At 36.3% G+C, this 19737-nt stretch overlaps 1 non-coding gene across 1 annotated transcript; it reads left to right on the top strand.

The window, feature by feature from the left end:
- The first annotated feature begins 5632 nt into the window (after positions 1 to 5632).
- LOC113837548 lies at positions 5633 to 5737 on the top strand. Its single transcript, XR_003488192.1, has one exon. It is a non-coding gene; the product is annotated as a U6 spliceosomal RNA (small nuclear RNA).
- Positions 5738 to 19737: the final 14000 nt, after the last annotated feature.

The following is a 19737-nucleotide window of genomic DNA, read 5'->3' as shown; positions in this document are numbered from 1 at the left end:
GCCAAGACTGGTGACAAACGCTTGACCCCTGGACCCTGTAAAGGTGGAAGGAGAAAATTGACTCCTGCAAATTGTTCTATGAACTGCACATTTACACACACACACACACACACACACACACACACACACACACACACACACACACACCGGGGGTGCGGTATTTAAAAACAAATGTGGAAAAGGCTAAGCTATTCTACTGAATTATAACATTTGCCCAAGTCATCTCTGTTATCCCAACTAACATCAATCAAACCATCAAATATATGCAATGAAATATATGCTCTGCTGGCCTAGACCACTAGAGCCAGCTATATAATTCACATAAGTGAGAGGCAAAATCAAATTTTATTGCAGATGCTAGTTACAAATTTTATTAAATACAGAAATCCTCTAGTTTAATCATTTAAAATAGTGAAGTATACATTGTACAAATATTATTGGTAAAACAACAAATTTACCAGTACACACAAACACACACACACACACACACACACACACACACACACACACACCTATGTTAATTCATTTGGTCTAAATCACAGAAAAATTAATTAAAGGAGAAAAATAGAAATTGAAATCAATATAGAAGTATAATAATAAAAAATTTTAAAAGTTATGAAGAAATAACTATATTCAAGCAATGCTTTCAAGCAATACATAAAGCATTTTTAAACGTTCAAAACAAACAAAATGGAAAGGAAACCAGAGATGTTCTGAATTAGAAACCAACTTAAAATTGATATTGTTCGTACACCTTGCTCTACAGATGAGGAAACGGAGATGGAAAGGTGAATGGTTTTCTCATGTTTTACAAGCCTTATACCAATTCTAAAAAAAAAAAGTTCCTCTGCACTGTGAATGCCTCTTGATTCTAACCCCCAATCATATGGCAATTTCAGAACCTTGGGAAAATTGAGTTTAGGAATTTTAAATCAAAAAAACAGCCTGACATTTAGTAAGAGTTCAACATATGAAAATCACAAAGAGCTAAATGATGTAATGAGCTCACAGCTAGTCCAAGGAGCTCTCTATAAACATGGGCTCAATTCCAAAATTGCACCCTTATGCTCTTCCTCTGAAATACAGCAAAAAACTAAAGTAGACACAATTTTGGAAGTGGGGAGGATAGATGCATTCTTATTGGCAATCAGAGATAAAAAGAACTTTGTTAAAGCCTTAGATTACTTTTCTGTGCCAAGCACTCCTAATGGAAAAAATGTGCACAGCTGAGATGAAAATCCTCTAGAATTATGCATTCAGTTTATTGCTATAAACCAACCACCTCAAAACTCAGTGGTTTAAAAACAACAACAGCTTATCACTTCATGCAATTCTATACATTGACTATATAGTTCTTAAGCCCTGCCATGGTGGGGCATGCCTTTAATCCCAGCACTCGGGAGGCAGATGCAGGTGGAACTCTTGTGAGTTTGAAGCCAGCCTGGTCTACAGAGCGAGTGCCCAGACAGGCTCTAAAACTACACAGGGAAACCCTGTCTCAAAAAGCCAAAAAAAAAAAAGACTATGTAGTTCTTCTGCTGATCTCTGTAAGACTGACATTTGACTAGCAGCACAGCTATGGACTTGTTCAGCCAGAACATATGGCTCTTCATGTAAGCCCTCTCTATCCATACTATATTCTATTGTGAAGGAAAGTTATATGGGCAACTCATACTCAACTTTTTGTTGGAAAAAAAAGCAAAATTCTGTATCATCCTTTTAATTTTTATGAACAGACACACATATAGTCTTTATTGATCTATTTACTAAAACCATATATCATTAACCAAATTTCCTGCATATACAGCTGTTCTCCTTGCCTGTCTCCTCCTGTGACATTTTTCCAACTGTCATCCAATAATAACAGATGAGTCCCCCTTTAGTGACTACACAGCTTTAACAAAACACAATAATACAAACTATTTCTCAAAAGATAAGAAAGGCTCTCCTAAATCATTTGGTCAACAACCACTACAGCTGCCCATAATTTCACATGCATCTTCCCTTAATCCTCAGATTATCCACCCTTTCAACCAATACCAACTCTGCTTGTGTATTCAGCTATCTAGTTTTTGAAATAGCTGGCATGAGAATCTTCTGGAATTGTACAACTAAATATTTCAACTGCACCAAACTCATTTTTATTTGACAAAAGCAATGTATTTGCATAATTGTGGTTATCAATAACCTTCCTGAACAAGATTTTTCCAACCCCAACATCATCAATAAAAATATAACCAAAGAAAAGTGTTCAGTTTTTCAGTCTACAAGATTTGATATTTGAATCTCAAAAAGGGTTGTCTTTCTTTAAGGAAAAAATCTTTAGGCGAAGATCTTTTTATATGTGAATTATAGGCAGAAAGCCCAGGTATAAAAACTGATATGACATTTTTGTTTTGTTTTTAGTTTGGGGGACTTTTTGTTTTGTTTGTAGTTTTTTGGTCTTGAGATTGCCTTTCTAAGTAGTCCAGGATGGCCTTAAACTTGATATGCCCCTGTCTCAGCTTCCTAGCTGTTGGGTGTATACTACCATACATATCACACTGAGTAAGTAATTAAAATATAACAACCATTTATAGTGTTTACTAAGTATCAAGTGCCATTATAAGTATTTTACATAACTTGAGTCATTTGATGTTTTTTTCAGATGAGCAGACTAATGTAGCTATAACATAAATCAATGTTAGATGCTAAGTAGCAGAACCAGTTTTTGAACCAAAGCACCCCTGTTTTCAGGACCTAAATACCTAATCCCAGAGTCCTACAGAAGACTGGGTAAACATGAGAAAAGGTTTATGAGGAAAACTTAATTCGTGAGCAGGTTAAGTTTTTCTGGAAATAAAAAAATATAATAGACAAGGGCTGTGAGCAGACAATCCACAAGAGAAAAACATAAAATGGTCTTCAAAACATGAGAGCAATTGACAAAGAGAATGATCGCATCTCTTGGCATTTATTATGTCCTTGCTTATTGAAAGAAAAATTGATTATACAAGCTTCCAAGGTAATTATAATACATACATACATTCAATTGCAAGTATTTAAATATTATGCAGTTTTAGTCAGCCATTTTACTTGTAATAATTTCTCCATAAAAATAATCAAATAAGGGGTAGGTGTGGTGGCGTATGTACCCAACCCTCAGGAAACACAGGCAGGCAGATCCTCATTCGTTCAAGGCCAGTCTGGGCTATCAAGTTCCAGGCAGCCAGATCTACACAGTGAGACTCATCTAAAAACATTAAACAAAACCAGAAAGAATTAGATGAGAACTTATAGCCATAGGCTAATGAAACTTATTAAACCATTGTTTATACTATTTGCCAAAATATGACAAAATAAAAGACATATATTTCCACTTAATGACATAGAAAAAGGTTCATAAAACACTGTTAGGGAAAAGAGTAGGTTTATAAAACTGTCTAAGTAATATAATCCCAGTTATAAAATTTACATTAATATTGTATATGCTTGCATATTAAATACCCTCTCTGGATTTTATAAAGTTTTTCAAATTTTATAAATGTTATATTTTCATTTCCATATTACTTTTCATATACTCATGTGTCACTTTTCTAATCATGTAAAATACCAACAGCATCATTTCCAGAAGTTTGGAGAACAGAAACTTTTCTTATATAACATGATTCTTTCAAAGAAAATCTTAGTAAGCAGACCTTTTGCTCCCTATCTCAGTAAACGCATGACTGATTTTGGTAGAAACATGGGGAGCACATTAACTGTTACACAGTGAGGGCTGCTAGATAGTATGTCACTGGGTCATGACTTCATGACCTCTAACACGATATCCCCTACTTTGTCTGCTTTCTAATCACCAGTCATCTGAGAGCTGAAAATAAACAGAGAGATGAAACATCACAGCTGCCCAGAGCTCATCAGCCAATCCAATTCAGGAGATAAAATCAGTCCAATAATATATACTTTAAAATGGGTTTGGAGGGAGACAAAGAGTGCCCAAGAAAACTCACTTCATAAGTGCAAGCAATTAGCAGTCCCCACATTGCAGGCCTTCTTAAGCAAAGATGTCACATGCTTAGAGCCAGGGACAGTGAGAAGCTGCAGAATGTCTTCACCTGCTGACTGATGAAAATGACTGACGCTGGGGCGCCAGCTGAAAAATCAATTATTCACATCTACTAGGCAGCTGCCCCCTACACAGCAAGCAGCAGCAGCTCGCAGGAAGGGGAGATCGTTGTGGTTTGTTGTTAACGTGCACTATCCATTTCTCTGGACTTGGAGCTCAACAACAGCAAAATCAATAGGCTGCTCCAAACCAAAAAAAAAAAAAAAAAAAAAAAAAAAAAGGCTGAGCACCACCTGCATAACAACTAACAATGCTGCCGCTGCCATGTACTAATAGCAAGCAGTTATCTCACCACTGTTCTTTTCCATATTACATGCCTATTGTATCTCCTAAAGCGATAAAATCCCAGAGGTTTGTGACATTCCTAATTACTAGATTACCTCTACAAAAAAAATAATGTATAATAGACTTGTTAGCTACTTTTCATTATTTCATTCATATCCTCTCAGTGCCATATGTCCTGTTAGCTCAAAAGTCCTCTTTATGTATGTAAGGCTGTCTTTTCAAAGATCAAACATGATAAAGTTAAGAAGCTCCAAAAACACATGACCAAGGAAATATAAATCTTCTTTGGTCAGATTATTTATGATTGAGTGCATTTTAGAAAAAATGTTTATTTGTATGGTTCTAATGTCTGCTGATACTTATAAATAAAACACCTAACATTATTCCCTTGTTGGAAAATGTTGGGATGCAGAATAGTACAGGCATTTTCTAAAAACTATTTGGAAGTTTCTCATAGTTCACCATGTTATTGGCATCCTGCTTCCAGTTGAAATGGAAATTAATGTTCACATAAAACCTTGAGTGTGGCTGATGACAGTAGCTTTATTCATAATATTTCCAAAGTATAAATAACTAAATTTCCCCTTGCTGTTGGATGGGGTATATGGATAAAACACTGTGCATGAGTAGATTAGAATATTGGTCAGTAATAACGAGGAATAAACTCCTGATACAAACAAATGGATGGATGAAGCTGATATCTTAGACCATCAGTTCTAATACAGGAGTCATGACCCCTTTGGCAAACCCCTATCTCCAAATATATTTACATTACAATTCATAACAGTAGAAAAATTACATTTGTGAAGTGGTACCAAAAATAATTTCATTCTTGGGGGTCACCACACTATGAGAAACTGTATTAAAGGGTCGTAGCATTAGGAGTGTTGAGAGCCACTGTACTGAACTAAGAGATGAAGGATAGCATCAAAAGATACATACTATATGATTCCATTCACATAACATTCTTGCTAAGTCAACATTGTAAGAATAGAAAAGAGACTATCGCTTAACAGGCAATGCAGGCATGGAGAGGAAGAGGCACAGCACAAATGGGCAGCTGGCAGGAGTCACTTAAAACAAAACTGTTTTGTATCTTTATTGTGGTGGAAGTTTATGATTGTATGTGTTTGTGAAATTCCACAGAGATATAGGCTAGCAAAGCAAATTTTACTATATGTAAAGTATACTTCAGTTTTCTTAATTGAAAAAAAAACTAAGGTAGGTAAAAGAACTCCAGGAATGCTCACTTTGGCAGCACATACACTAAAATTGGAAAGATTGCACAGATTAGCATGGCCCTTGTGTAAGCATGACATGCAAATTCATGAATCTTTTCATATTTTTAAAAGGAATTCAAAGAATCCATCTACAACGCTAAAGCACTTTATTGCTCATCCCAGTACATTTAGCTTGTGTTTCATCATCTTTGCTTAGCCTCATTCTCCCTGTCACATCTGCAGCTGGAGCAGACAGGACTCTCCAGAATGTATTTCTCCTTGCAGAGCTCTATTACCCTGGACAGAAACTCTAGTCAGGACCTAGAAAAAAATGTTAATAATTCATGGCTGCTCAAGTTTTAAAGACTTTCCCCCCGAGAATTTCCTGAAAGAGTTAGAAAAATACAGGCAGATCTGTGGTGTGAAGTGATGGGCAAAATTTCAAGAGTTGGATGGAATTTCACTAAATTTGTCACTGCTTCCACAGAATGATCTTCAACAAATGCTATAATTAAAACACAGCCAAATAAGCAACGGTTAGTGTTGTGCCACCCTAACTTCTAAGAATCTGATTCCATAGAGTGAGAAACTATTTGGTTTACTTGCCTCACAATTGTATGGCAGAGGTTCTGTGGCAGTATTCACATGGTTACATTGAGTAGATTTTTTGTTTATTGGCAACATTGTTTTATTTTTAGACAACTCCATACTATGTACAATGCAATGCATTGTGATCTTATTTCCCACCCCATTGCCATTCCCCTTAACTCCACCTTTTCCTCTACCAGTCCCCGCCCCACACTTTAATGTTATTAGTCAAGGTTCTCTAGTGGAGCAGCACTGTTCTTAAATATATATTAATGGAGTCCATTAGAGTAGCTTACAGGCTGTGGCTGTGGTCTTATTAGTCCAACAATGGCTGTTTCCCAACAGAAAGGCCAAGAATGTGATAGGTGCTCAGTTTGTAAGGCTGGATACCTCATCTGGTCTTCAGTAGATGTTGAAATCCCAAAGAAGTTGGTCCTAATACCAATGCCTCAGCAATAGAGATTAACTTGCCATAAAGAGTGAGGGCAAGCAGGCAAAAAAGCAAAAGCTTTTTATTTCATGTCCTTTTATGTAGGCTGCTACCAGAAGGTATAATCCAAACTTTTTGTGCATCTTCTAACCTCAGAGGATGCAATCAAGAAAATCATTCATGAAACCAACAGAAACAGTTGACCTGACCTAGTGAGAGCACGGAGAACCTAGTCGTAAAGCTGGGGAACCACCACTGGACCGAACCAAACCCTCTGAATGTGGGTGCCAGCTAGGAGGCCAAGACAGTCTATGGGACCAGTGGAGCCAGTGTTTATCCCTAGTGCACTAATGGACTTTGTGAGCCTATTCCCTATGGAGGAACACTACTGCAGCCCAGATATGGGAAGGAGGGTCTGGGCCCTCCCCCAAGTGGTGTGATGGACTTTGATGGTCCCCCCATGGAGGGCCTCATTATCCCTGGGTAGTGGGTGGGGGTGGGTTAGGGGTCGGTGGGGAGCATAGGAGGATGGATATGTAAATAAGAGTGCTTCTAAAATAAATTTAAAGAGAAAAAAGAAAATAATTCATGGGTATTCCCAACTGCTTAGGTTTTAGTTGATTCCAGATGTAGCCATGTTACTAACCAAGATTAGAGATCACACATACCATTTGTTTCTCTCTTTTTTGGCCTATTAAATATGTAAAGAAGCTTCTGTAAGGCAAAGGACACAGTCAGTAAGACAAAATGAAAACCCATAGAACGGGAAGATCTTCACCAACCCCACATCTGACAGAGGGCTGATTTCCAAAATATACAATGAACTCAAGAAGCTAGCCACCAAATTATGGCTCAATGGAATTGAAAAGTGGGGTGCAGAACTAAATAGAGAATTCTCAACAAAGGAATCTAAAATGGCTGAAAGACACTTAAGAAACTGCTCAACATCCTTAGCCATCAGAGAAATGCAACTCAAAACAACTGAGATACCATCTTACACCAGCCAGAATGGCTAAAATAAAAAACACCAATGACAATCTATGCTGGAGAGGATGTGGAGAAAAGGAAACACACCTCCATTGCTGGTGGGAGTGCAAACTTGTAAAACCACTTTGGAAGTCAGTATGGCGGTTGTGCAGGAAAATGAGAATCAGTCTACCTCAAGACCCAGCAATTTCTCTCTTGGGCATATACCCAAATAATGCACATTCATACAACAAGTACATATGTTCAACCATGTTTATAGCAGCATTGTTTGTAATAGCCAGAATCTGGAAGCAACTTAGATGCCCCTCAATTGAAGAATGGATAGAGAAATGTGGTACATTTACACAATGGAGTACTACTCAGTGGAAAAAAGGCAGTGGAATCTTGAAATTCGCAGACAAATGGATGGAACTAGAAAAAACCATCCTGAGTGAGGTAAATCAGTCACAAAAAGACAAACATGGTATGTAGTCATATATGAATTTTAGACATAGAGCAAAGGATTACCAGCCTACAATCCTCATCACCAAAGGAACTAGGAAACAAGAAGGACACTAAGAGAAAAATATATGGACCCCAGAGAATGGGAAGGGGCAGGATCCCCTGAGCTAATTGGGAGCATGAGAAGCCCTCATCCAGTGGCTGATGGAAGCAGAGGCAGACACCCACAGCTATATACTGAATTGAACTCTGGAACCCAGTTGCAGAGAGGGAGGAATGAAGATCAAAGGGGTCAGGACCAGGCTGGTGAAACCCACAGAAACAGCTAACCTGAACAAGGGGGAGCACATGGACCCCACACTGCTGTCTTGGAGGCCAGCATGGGACTGATCCAGACCTCTGAACATGGATGTCAATGAAGAGACCTAGGCACTCTATGGGCCCCCTGGTAGTTGATCAGTACTTCTCCCTGGTGTAAGAAGGGACTTTGAGAGTCCATCCCACATGAAGGGATACTCTCCCAGCTGGGGCAAAAAGGGCCCAGGCCTGGCCCAGGATGATGTGGTGGACTTTGGTGAGCCTCCATGGAGGGCCCTACCCTCCCTGGGGAGTGGAGGGGGAATGGGGTGGGGAGCTAGTGGAGGGTTGGGGATAGGGGAGGGAGAGGGAAAAGGGATTGACATGTGAAACAAGCTTGTTCCTAATTTGAACTAATAAAAAAATAATAAAAATTATGTGAAGTATTAGAGCCCTCCAGTGACCACATCACTAAATAAAATAGCAACCCCTCCTCTATGGCACCCATCAATTGTCATTAGTTCTTCAGAGAGAGGGGAGCCTTATAAGCACCTCCATCATGATGGACTATTAACCAAGGCAAACAACCATAACTGCTGTGTGTTCATGTTTGTAGCAACCATTTCATATACAGATGGCAAAATTCTGAAGCACTAATCCTCATCCCCATTTCTTATTTTATTCTACTTCCTCTGCTGCTTTACTCCATGGGCATTCAAAGTAACAGAGATACCCCATTCAGGGTTAAGCACTAAGCAGTTCCGCATTCTCAGCACTTTGGGCAGAGTAATCATTGACTACTACAAAACAGAGCTTCTCTGTTCAAGTCTAAGAACTTCCCTGGTCTATGGGTATGATCATAGTTACTTATGAAGGCAATTTGATAATGTGTCCATTTAGTAAACTATAGTAGCAGATTCTTCCCTAGGGCCTATGACCTCCCCAGCTTTTGTCTGGACTTTCAGTACCTAAGATGTTCATCCCCTGTCATTGAGTGGATTTCAAATTTCAAATCCAATCAGAAGACAATTGATTACTCCCAAAATAGTCATGTCACTATTCTACCAGTGGGCATATCTTTTTTGGAATATTAGTATTATAGCCTCAATAACCACAGCTGGGTAACAATATTAACAATTTTTCTCCACTCAAAGCCTAAATATCTTTCCTGATGCTATAAACACTAGCCAGCAGGAGTGGAGATCCCAGCTCAGGTTCAGTTTGATTTTTTTTCAATATTATGCAACCAAAGAATGTGATGTCCTCAGCAACAAGATCATACCTTTTAGTCATTGTAGACAAACAAGAACAATGACAATAGCCTGCAGTATTTTGAGTGGCCTCTGGTCAACAATTCATAGGGTATTATCCCGTACCTAACACTGAGATTTTTATTTACAAACTATGGTTTCTGGGAGCAGAGTCAGGCACCTACCTATACATGAAAAGGATGTTTCAAACAGGTTTTTTAAATTATATTTTTCTTAGCTTACAAAGTAGTAAGTTTCTATACTGTTTTTTCATACATCCTGAGATTTCTCCCCTACTCCACCTGTCCCCCATTATCCTGACCCACCTCTCTTTAAACCTTTCTACATATAATATTCTCCTATACTATTATATCCCGGGTATTTTAATATCCCCACTACCATAATGCCTCTTCAGATGGCTTCTCTCAAGCTTCCTGAGTTCTTCAGATACTCACTCCAACTTACCCTCAAAATTCAAAACTTAGAAACTAGGACATGCATATAAGAAAGAATATACATCTTCCTGTGTCTGGGTGCCTCACTCAATATAATTATCTACCCATTTTCCTAAAACTTTTATGATTTCATTCTTCTCTAGCAGTGAGTACAATGCTACTTTTATGTGCTGTGTTTCCATTTTCTACTCAGCCAAGAGGCATAGTGGCACACACCTTTAATTCCAGCACTCAGGAGGCAGAGGCAGGCAGATCTCTGTGAATTTGAGGCCAGTCTGGTCTACAGAGCAAGTGCCAGGACAGAGAAACCCTGTTTCAGAAAAAAACAGAAATTCCATTTTCTGGTCATCATTTGATAGACATGTAGGCTGATTCCATTTCCCAGCTATTGTAAATAAACATGGATGTGCCACTATCTGGATAGTAAGATAGAGTTATCTGCATATGTCTATCCTGGTGTTACTATCACAAAATAACTATTATTCTCTTATAAACATTACCTTTTTGTGTGTGAGTGTGTGGTATGTATGTGCACATATCTGATTACATCTGTGTATAAACTCTTGTATACATGTAGAGAAGACATTAGATGTATCTTGTCACTCTCCACTTTATCTCCTTAAGAAGATCTCTTACAGAACTTAGAGTTGCTATTTTTTAGCTATAAGATGGCTATGAAGTTCCCATTATCCTCCTGTCTCTGCCCCAGTGCTGGAGATAAAGGTATGGGCAGCCATACCTAGCATTTTTAGGCTTTTTACATGTGGGTTCTGGGGAACCAAAATCCAAGTCCTCATGACTTCGTACTAAGCATTCTTCCTCAGCCTCTATTCCCTTCTTTTTAATTGTTTTCCCTAGCATCTCCAGATACTTTCTTTTTTCCATCTTCCCTATCCTGCCCTTATAATGATCTATGGCTCTCAAAATTATCAATTGGTAAGATAGTCATGGCCAGCTAGCCTTCCCACAATTAGACTTAGTTTAAAATCATTTCTCTTATCTTTCTGTTGTGAGCCTAAATCATTTATCTCTAATGGCCCCATGAAATGCAGAAGACTGAGAAATATCTGAATTTGACACAAAAGTTGTGAAATCCCTATAACATCACACTTGACAAAACAAATTGTTTCCCAGACCAAACATAGTGGACAAGGGAAGCAACTCTCCATCACTCAAAATTTTCTCAATGGGAAAAGTAAAGTTCTGCTTGATGTCTTCCAGGAAGTTCTCTCCTTCCAAATGTTATTATCTACTTTATGTTATCCCATACTACCTATGAAGAAGGTTCTAGTTAAGTAATTGATTTGATTTCAATAATTATATTGAAATATCATTTTGTAGATGTTATCAAATGTTCATCACAGATCCCTTACCTCCAAATTTATGCTACTAATTAGGTAATTTCAAATTACTGTTTCTGAATTAACCTTTAACTCTGGTGATAGTTTCTCTCATATAATTATTCTATATTTCAGTATTATTCCTTGTAATCTATCTTAAATAATTTTGGGAGTAAATAATATATAAGTAAATGCCAGTTAAATATATTTTGAAGACCATTATAGAATAAAGATAACTTATTCTGAGTCTAAGATCCAACACTGAGTTGGATACTCATAATGAGATAACAAGCCACTATGTCCAAACCGTTACCAGCTTATTCCATAGAACTAGGCACACCAGCAATTGAAGTTTACACAAGCTTTGGAAAGCTCTGACAAAACTCAACTATCAACTATCTCCCTTGAAAGATGTCTCCATCTAAAATGATATCTCAACTTCCCAACCAAATCCATACTGTTCCTGCTAACATTTTCAAAACGCAAAAAGATCATCATAGATCATTTTTGTCATATTGGATGCTTTTTGAAAGAGATAGTAAGATTGGCAAACAGCTCCTAAAAATCTATTAAATAAATCTATCAACAAAATGCAGAATAAGCGTGAAAAATAATGAACCATTGCTGAATGAGGCAGATGGCTTGGCAACCCTAAAAGACTAATATCAAAACAAACATTGATTTGAGTCTTCATCAAGCTTCACTAAATTAGTATGTGAATTCAACCATTTGTCTCTCTATGTCGCTTTCCCAGTGATACGGACTGTATGAGTAAGGACCACCAACAAGAGGAGGAGGAAATGCTAACCAAAGAAAAGAGTACTTGTGAGTGATTCTGACACTAAGCCTTATGGTAGTATAATAGAAACTATTGGAGACCTTCCATCTATACCTCAAAGACCTAAGGATATATTTGAGTTCTTTCCTTGTGTGTAATTATCCATAATTAATACCCCAAGTTTTTCAAACTTTGCCACCATATTCTCTTTGTACTAAAGTAGAATAACTGCCATGCTATTGGTGAATTGATCTTCAGTGATAAATGTACTTACAAACAGGAAAAACACATTTTTAGGCTATATGAAAGTTCACAGAAAAGTGTATGTAGTAGAAACATAATGTATTGATTTTGTCCATAAAATAAGTTATACAATCATATTAAAAGAACACATATTTCCAAGATTTCAACATTTAGAAACCTGGCCACTAAAGTATACAACAAGTATAGTAAAGATGTATGTGTGTGTCCCACAAGATTCACTTAGACTTCCACATTCACACACACGCAAAAAATGTTCAATACATTAAATATTTATAAGAGATCATAAAGTATAACTCCCGGTTTAAAGTAGAAGCTACTGTGAAAGCAAGGATTTGCCATTCACTCTGGAAAAGTCCATGATAAACTCTTTTTGAAGTGACTCATTATGAAAGTAGTATATATTCAAGACACATCAATAGAGTATTGAGCAACATTAAAGGCAAATTAGAAGACTGGTTTTAATCTCCTTTGGGAGCTGTCAGTCAAAAGTATCCCTATGCTTTTTCACATAGAACGCATATCACTAATGAAAAGAAACATAATGATACATAAGCCTATCCTAATGGTCAATGATATGAAGCTGTCCTCAGTGAATTGCTATTTCTAATTAGATAAGAACCAGATTGTTTAAAACCTCTTCCCAATGTTCAAGTTGTGTTTGTGTACTATAATCTGGGACCCAAAATCTGAAAGACTCATCAGTTGACTATTTAAGGTGATTGAATTTCTAACAAACGTGAAGGCAATTCTTATATCATTTTGATATATACCTTCCTGAACTCCATCTTTTACACAACTAAATGAAATTACCTGTTTATTTGTTTTGTTTAGAAGTAGTAAAGAATCTATTTTGTCTTTCCCTGAACTGAAGGCAACTGGGTAAAAGAGAAAGAAAGAAAAGAAAAATCGTCAGTTTTTTCTTTTGTTTTTTTCTTTGTGTGTGTGGGGGGGGTTGCAGTATTTGTTTATGTGCTTATGCCTTTGAATCAGGCTCTCGGTGTATGTAGAAGTCATGCAGGCTTGCCTCAAGTTCATATCCCTCCCTCGGATCCTAGCCTCTTGAATGCTAGAATTAGAGGTGAGTCCTGCCACACTTGATTATTTATGCACACTCTAAGGCTTTTTTAAAATAAAATGCATGTAACACTGAGTATTTGAATTATCTAAATGTACAACAATTGGGAAATATTTACATATGTTCTGGCTCATTCACTTAATACAATAACATTTGTGATTTATCTTAGTGGAATGAAAAAACGAAAAGATAGAGGTCATTTCCGTACACGAGCGTAGTAGACATTGGTAATACTGTTTACCAAACTTCTGCTGTGGTTTTCTCATTGTCTCACCAGATAGTATGATGGTGCTTCATGGCCCACATGAGTAGTGATTTGGGGCAATAATTTGTAAGTAGAAGTGGTAGCTCTCACTTCAGGCATGAACATTTAATTTCTGGTACAAAAGCCTCCAGGGCTTTTTTTTCACTAGGCCACAGCAACTTCCAAAAACCAACTTCCCATTAGCCTAGGTACAGTCCGAGAAAATGGCACAACTTTAAGCATGAGTGTACTGCTCAAACCTCCATTGCTTTGAAGGTTATGAATGTCATAAGCATGTCTTAACATTTTAACAATAATAAGCTATATACATTGTCACTCATGGACATAATTTATGCAGAACTAAATATATTAATATGCTAATATAAGTTAAATATCCTTGGGTGAGTCATAGATAAATCTTTTTATCATATTCTTTTTTAAATAATTTATTTATTCTTTAAGATTCATTTTACATTCCAACCTCAGTTCTCCCTCCACCCTTCCTCCTATCCCCCTCCTGTCTCCCCCCCCAACTCAACACCCCTATCACTCATCATCAAGGGTAAGGGCTCCCATGGGGAGTCAACAAAGTCTGGGACATTAAGTTGGGGTAGTACCAAGCACCTCTCCTCATGGACAAATCTTTATCAGCATTTTGAAGTTCCCATATTTTCACACTGTCCATATAACTTCATAATTGGAAAAATGCTTTCTATGATTCTAAATGGTAAGACATATTATAAATTATTTTCATTGGTTTCCATGTTTTCCAATTAGGTAAATTAGACCAGTTTCTATCACACTCCCACAAAATGAAGCGTACTTTTCCTAGTATCACTAAAACTTCTGTTTGTTATTCTTTGTGTGAGTTCCAGGACAGCCAGGGCTACATAGAGAAACATTGTCTAGAAAAACTGAAAAATGAAAATAATAAATAAACCCCCACATGACCTGTCAAATGAAGAAGTTACTTCCTTATTTTACTTTTTAAGTGTCTAAAGCATCCTCTGCATATAGAGTTATAAGTAAAAGCCTGAAATTCAAGGGTTTCTTCTGTTAGCTCTATTTCTTATGGAACATGGAACTAATAAAGGAGGCATTAATAGATAAAATGCCTTTTTCCCTTCAGATACCAATTGTGTTACATCAATTACAATGTAAAGTTCAAGTGTATAGAAATTCACTTGACATCTACTAAACAAGACAGCATGAACAAGAGTAATCTAATATATACTAATTTCAGCACAGAAAATAAATGTTTGTGGGAGGGGGAATTTAAAGTGACATTTAAATATAAGTACTACTGTAAGTATTATTTCACTGTAAGTTCCCACTGTTTCATACAATGCTGTGCGCACAGTAAATAGTCAAGTGGTTTAGTGGAAAGAACATTGCATTAAAAGGCAACAGGCCTGGGTTTTTTCTCCAGCTTCACTAATATGTAATTAGCTAGGTTTAATCAATCATTTTATCCATTTCCTCATCAGTAAGTCAGGAATGGAATCTACATTGTCTGCCTCAGATACAGATAGTGATATGATGAAGGCAATGAATGTTTTATATAAAGTTATAAAGAATTCTTCAAATGATAAATTTATCTCCTTTTATATAACCTTGATGTACAAAGAAAAACTTATAAGATTTCATCTTACCTTCACTAAGATCAATAATCATCAAACCCTACACGCTTCTATAAGTGAATCTTGGGACATGAACTACTTAGATGTTAATAAATCAAAGATATGGAGGTCTGCTCTTGATGCTACTTGAAATTTCTGCTTGCTACAATTTTTAAAGCAATTCTTTCTGAAAATCAAGCCAAGGTCATTTCTTAGGGTTTTGACAATTATCATAGTACTTGATATCTTCTGTCAAACATACACTGCAGAAAGTTATAACTATTTTCCTTTAACATAGAATATTGGTACTAGTAGATCCTAAATAATCTGTTTTTATTTCTACCTGGAATGACAGAAAGACACTGGGAAGGGTTAAAGGCAACAAACCTGAAAAGATGTCTGGACTAAAGTTCAAATAGGCCAGTGATACTTAAGTGCTAATTCCTTGAAAATATTCACCAAGTGGTACTTCACTTTAGATCAAGAATCATCAAACTTTTTCTGACAACCCTGAATAGTCAACGCAATGCTAGAGGTATCAAAAATTATTCTATAGAGCAATTGTAACTAAAAAACTCACATGGTACTGGCACATATACAGAGAGAGAGGAGGAAGGCAAATGAATGGATGGAGAGGAGTGGGTGGCATGGCATAGAAGGGCATGGTGTGACATTGTGTGGAATTGAATAGAATGAAATAGAATAGAATAAAGTCACTCAGCTAAGTACCAAAATCCTACATTGGAAAAATAGATTACCTCTTTCATAGGTAGTTCTGGGGGGAAGATATCTGATTATATAAAAGTGGAGATTAGATCCCTATCTCTTACCTGGTACAAAAACCAATATAGGGGTTAGTATAGGGGTTAGAAAATTGTTCAGTGACTGACAGTGTCTGCTGCTCTTGCAGGAGGTTCTGATTTTAGTTTCCAGCACCTACATGGAAGCTCAAAACCATGCACAACACCACTTCCAGAGGGTCTGATGTCCTCTTCTGGCCTCCACATGTGGGGATATCTTGCTTGTACAAATAAAGCTTGTCTGAAGGTCAGAGAATGGAGTTTGCCATTAGCTAACCATAGAGGTCTGGAGGTCTGTACAGACAGACAGAAAGTGAGATAGCTGGGCAGAAACAAAATATAAGCAGGGAGAAACAGGAACTTACTGATTCCCTTGTCTGCTGACACACTAAGGTGCCGGTGGTTTGCTCCTTCTCTCTGATCTCTCAGCATTTTCCTCTATATCCAGGTTTTTATTACTTAGACCATTAAGAACTCCATTTACATCTACAGGCACTGAGTTTGAATATGGTCCACATAAAATAGATTAAAACATTCATACATATAAAAATAAATTTAAAAATGAACCAAAAACATTAATATAAGACCTGACTGAAACTTTGAAACTAATAGAGAAAAATATTTCAAAATATGGGATAGGCAATGACCTTCTAAACATACACCAATAGCTCAGAAAATAATAGCAAGAAATGAAAAATGGTATAGAATCAAATACAAGCTTCTGCACAATAAAAGAAACAATTATAGGAAAGGGACAGCCTACAATTGGAGGAAATCATTGAGATATTTATCCAATCAAGGATCTATAAATAACTCAAAAAATTAAACACCAAACAAGCAAATAATTCAATCAATAAATGGGCAAATAAACTAAACAGATATTTTTCCAAAATGTACAAATAGGCAGTAAATACATTAAGATGGTACACCTATCACATTTTTCATCACATTTCATCAAGAATGAAATGATACTATTTACAAGAAAATGGAGCTTGAGATCATCATGTTAAGTGAGATAAGCCATCATGTTAAGTGATATTTGGCATCACTATGGTAATTTTCTGGGGAAAGTGAACCATCAGGTTGCCTAAAGAGGGATGAATTGTCTAGTTTGAAAATGGAAAGGTTAAAATATGCCAATAGACTTTCAAAGTAATTAAAACTCAATAAAAAGAAATAGTTCTTAATAAAATCAACAAAATTACTAAAACCTTATCTATACAAGAAAAAAGAAATTGAATACTCAAATATGCAAAATTAGAGACAAAAGGGGAGACAAGTTATATATATTAGTAAGTTGTTGGACTCATTCTCATTAATAAGACAGAATCATAAAGAAATACAAACTCCGAACAAACAACAATAAATAACAAGACTAAATCAATAAAATGTCTCCTACCAAAAAATCTTATGACCATATAGTTTGATATTGAATCCTACCAAACTTGTGAAGAACTAATACCAGGTTTTCTCCAATTAGTATAAAAGATCAGTAAAGGCATTCTTCTGAACTCATTATATGAAGTTAAATCCCTGATGAACATAAATGCCAAAATCTTCAACACAACATTCAAATCTTCATTAAACCAAATACAATAGACAATCAAAAGTATTGTTCACCATGATCAAGTGGGATTTGTTTGAAAGATATAAAGATGGTTCATAAGCAGTCAGTAACTAAAATACACTACATCAACAGGATCAAGTACAAAAGCTGTATAAACATCTCAACAAAAACATTAAAAAGCATTTGATACAATTCACCATCCTTTTTAATAAAAGTGCTGAGTTAATTAAGCAAAGAAAAATGAGTATCTGTACAATATAGACCACATATAACATGTCAACAGCTACAATTATACTCAGTGAGAAGTCGAAAGCTTTCTAAGATCTAGAATAAAGCGATCAGTGTATCACTGAAAATCCCAATGAGGCAACAGAACATTAAATTGTTTACAAATAAATCTTTTTACTTATTCTTTCACAACTTCATACATATATAATTTATTTTTATCATATTTCCCTCTCCCCCATTATCTTCTATCATCCTTCTTATTCTTCACAAGCAGTCTTATACATTAAAATAATCCTAAAGGTGTCACTAAAAACGTCGAAAACTAATTAATACATTTTCAGCAGAATTGTAGGACACAAAACCAACATACAAAAATCAGTAGTGTTTCTTATACCATGGAACACAGCTAAGAGTTACATTGTGTTCTTCCTTCTTTTTGTATGGCTGTTATATGACACCCAAAGTGAAATAGCCACTGGTTAAGGTGGAATATATTAAACAGAGAAGATTTTTTTATTTCTTTGCTGTATACTTAAAAATTAAGTAATCCATTAATTTTCTCAGCATTTCAAGATTTTTCTGAAATTTCCTGCCAAATGGAATATCCAGCTGATGCAATTGTGTATAGAGAAGAAATTGTGCTTTTAAAATAATCAAATTAGCCTAAATTTATTGAGTTCTCAGGATACAATTCCTGCTGGGCAAAAGCTGTGTTTCTTCTAATTTCTCCATCATAATCATGATTTAGAACAATGTATTCTTACCAAGCATGAAAATAACTTTCTTTTCGGCTGGAGTTTGCTTTCCAAAATAATTGTGCTGATGGAAAAGTCTATTGAATCTTAATTGTATTTTAATGTTCACCATAAAAGTTAACACTTAAACTGTTGGAGAATATTTGTATAATGAAAGCACATTCAATTTATCTTAACTCCAAAGCTCAAATTATCAAACTAGCTTAACTGAAGCCTAACTTTACAGATTTTCATGATCAGCTAAGAATTTAATAAATTGTGTTTTCTTTCTAAAGGACTATCACACAGATCATTTATACAGATAGGATACATATACTATATCTCACAGATAGGAGTTTCAAAGTTTACAGTGGAAAGGGTTTCCCCACCTGAAAGGCTTCTCAGGCTAAGCAGCTATCATATTTAAATGCCAGCAACTTCCATATCAAAATCCAGCCACACAACTGGTAGTACTAGAGCAGGCAAGAACACTGCCTTTGGGACCATTTGAGATTCCTCTAATTGAGAATTCTGTTTAGATCTGTACCTCATTTTTAATTGGAACATTTGTTTTTTTGAAATCTAATTACTTGGGTTCTTTATATATTTTGGATATTAGCCCTCTATCAGATCTGGAGTTTGTGAAAATATTTTCCCATTCTGTAGGCTGCCCTTTGGTTCATAAGACAGTGTCCTTTGTCTTACAAAAGCTCATATGCAGTTTAGTACTCAGGGAGTTAGGAAGGGATATTGTGGGGACTTCCTTAAACTGCTTCTTATTGCAATGAGAATTAAGCTGAAATGCCTTTTTCCCCACTGTACATGTTTGCATGTGATGCTATCAGCAGAAGGAGAGTAGCCCTAAGGACAAAGCCCTTGCTGAAGATATGCCCTGGGATATAAGAGGAAGAAAAGAAATCCGGTTGACTGTCATGTGATCTTTTCCCAATCTGTAGGCTGCCACTTTGTCTGATTGATGGTGTCCTTTGCCTTACAGAAGCTTTTCAGTTTCACAAGGTCCCACTTATAA

The sequence above is a fragment of the Cricetulus griseus genome, chromosome X, assembly GCF_003668045.3.
Source record: "Cricetulus griseus strain 17A/GY chromosome X, alternate assembly CriGri-PICRH-1.0, whole genome shotgun sequence".
Classification (NCBI taxonomy): Eukaryota; Metazoa; Chordata; class Mammalia; order Rodentia; family Cricetidae; genus Cricetulus; species Cricetulus griseus.
This window is presented reverse-complemented; position numbering and strand designations above follow the sequence as displayed.